The sequence below is a fragment of the Parus major genome, chromosome 7, assembly GCF_001522545.3.
Source record: "Parus major isolate Abel chromosome 7, Parus_major1.1, whole genome shotgun sequence".
NCBI lineage: Eukaryota > Metazoa > Chordata > Aves > Passeriformes > Paridae > Parus > Parus major.
Window position 1 is genome coordinate 36293036 of NC_031776.1, and position 2861 is coordinate 36295896.

Consider the following 2861-nt stretch of genomic DNA (forward strand, 5'->3'; position numbering starts at 1 on the left):
TCCCAGCTCCCTCAGGAATTCTCCAGCCCCTTCCCAGCTCCCTCAGGAATTCTCCAGCCCCTTCCCAGCTCCCTCAGGAATTCTCCAGCCCCTTCTCAGCTCCCTCAGGAATTCTCCAGCTCTTTCCCAGCTCCCTCAGCCGCTCCTGGGGCTCCAGACTCTGAGGTGTGAGGGAGAATATTCCAAAGTGAGACCCTGCATGTTTCAATCTCACCTGCACAAGGGTTGCAGTTGGGTCAATAAAAGGCAAAATGTGTAAATACTCCTCTGGGAGACACCTGGAGAGGAGGAGAAGGAGGAGAAGGAGAAAAAGGAGGAGGAGGAGGAGGAAGGGAAGCTGAACTTCCACCCCAGCATCCCAAGAAGCGATGGATGCTCTGACACAACCTGTGCTGTTCTGCACAGGTCACAACTTTTGTCAGTGAAATAAACCTCATTAGAAGCCGCAAGGAATAAATTGATACTGCCAGAACTCCAAGGAAAAACACCAAATCCTGTGCAGGATCACAAGGGCTGGGAACACAAAACACCCCAGAAAACACAAAGAGGAGTTCTGATGCTGTGGTGTTGAATCACAAGCACATGTTTCCAGCTGCCCTAATTAGTGTCTTATAATTGACTCCTGTCCCTTAAGGGGCTTCTTGGCTCTAATTGAGCAGCACCTGCCACGTCAGAGGAACACTTTTGTGCACCCATTCCTTGCTCAAAAGCCACACTTGACCCCTGCAGAGCCAGCTTTGCTCCCAGCCTTGGCTGAGCCCCCGGATTCGGAGCCCATCCCACCAGCTGGGAATCTCCTACATCAGGAGTCACTCGGGGACAGCAGCGATCCCACTCACTCTGGGGGTTTCTAAACAGCATCCCCCTGATTTCCAGCACACCTCTGTGTGTTCCTGGCAGCACAGGACTCCACCTGTGCCCTCCAGCACAACATTTTCCCCAGCAAAGAGGGCACTGCCAGCTTCCCACGTGGAGAGGCTGGAGCTGGGAGCTGTCCTTGAGGACACACACACAGCACTCAGCAGCACAGACCCTCCCTGCTTCCCACCACACAGCATGGACAGAAAAAAACACACATCCAAAAGCTCCTCCAAACCTTATTTCCTTACTAAATTAGATTGAGCAATGGATTGGACCCAAAAATTAAATGCAACATAATGAAAAGTCGAGTAATGAGTTCAAATCCCAGGGAGCTGCGTCTCTCCTGGCACAGAAGGAAAGCAAGGATATCATTTCTAGAGGTGTTGTGGGCTTGGGCAAGAAGCTGGTGCTTAGTTTTTAATGCATACAAGATCTACAAAAGATTTAAACTCCTTTGGGACACTGATTACAAATCTCACTGACAGAATTCCTGATTGTTTTTGAATCAGAGCTACGGTGTTACCTGAAGCTAATCCCTGCTGGTGGGACTTTCTGTCCCACTTCTGCTTGTAGAGCCTGTTAGGAGGGAAAACTTCCCCGTGGGAGGGTAAAGGACAGGAAAAACATCCCATCACCAGATTTTCCTGTTCTTAACTGGAAGTGCCCATCCAATGTGTAAAGCAACACCTCAGTGGGGGCCAGGAGTGAAGAGAGTCCCCCAAAACCAGGCAGAGAGACCGGCTTCCAAAATTCCAGGCCATGTCCTGCTCCCTTGGACACCAGGTGTTCCAGGTGATGCCAAGGGCCCTGTGCCCAAAGCACAAAGCCTGAATTCCCATGTGGCACAAGCCCAGCTCTGGAAGCAGCACCCCTGCCAAGCTGAAAGCTCCTCCAGGAGATCTCCCAGGAGCACCCACGGCCGCCAGCAGCATCTCCTCGGCTGCCACGAGCCTCCAGCATAACCCAAAACTGCCTTTCTCTTCCTTTATCCTTGTTTCAACTCCAATCTCCACGGCTCAGATCACACTGAACGGCAGATTCTCCCCGAGACTCTCACATGTCACTCTGGAAACGGGGACTGCCAGCCCGACACGGCTGGAGCCGTGATGAGGAGATGCCATCAAGCAAAATGAAACTTCCCTGGGTTATTTAAATCCCTTTCTCTGACCTCCAAGTCCTGAGCACAACACGCTTCCATCCATCCTGGATCCATCCAGGGCCCAGTTCCGCTTTCCCTGAGCTCCCTTTGATTCCTGCTCGAGTCACTGAGGAATCTGGGATGCGGGTTCGTGCTCTGGGGAATGTTCCACACGCTGTTCTTGGAAATGGAACGGATAATATTGACTGCAAACGGCGTTTTTTGGGTGAGGGTGATGCTTCAGGGGGACTCAGGATGTCAGTCTGTGTCTGAGCAGGGGACAGCTGGCAGGCAGGAGTGGGAGACTGGGAGCAGAGATGGAAAAGGGGGAGCAGGGAAGGAAAAGGGTGACAGAAGAGGAAAAGGGGAATGTTAGCGAGAGGTTCCACGCTGATGGCTACCAGCGCTCCTGCAGTGCCCGGGGTGCTGTGGCATCAGCTCCGAGCAGCCCCAACCGGAGATGCCGACGCTCTTGACACATTTAAAACCATTTTTTTCCCAGAAACCCTAAAGTCAGGAGATGACTGAAAGCTCAGCTTCCATTCCCTAAGCCAAGCGCATGTCCCGGTGTCACAGGGAATGACCCGGGGAGCCCGAGGCGAGGACAATGCACGCGTTCATCGCCCGAAGCGCGGCCCCGCCGGGCTCTGGGGACGCTCCCGGCTCCGAGCGCAGCCCCAACTCCCGCGGGCGGCGTTCGCAACTCGAGCCGGAGCATCCCCGGGCAGCGCCGCCGGGCACGGCGGTCCCGGAGCACCCCCCGAGCCCCTCCCCGAGCCCCCCGAGGCCGATCCCGGCCGCTGACCTGCCGCAGGATGAAGCTGGTGGAGGTGGTGCTGCCGTCCGAGCGCTTCAGGCGGCT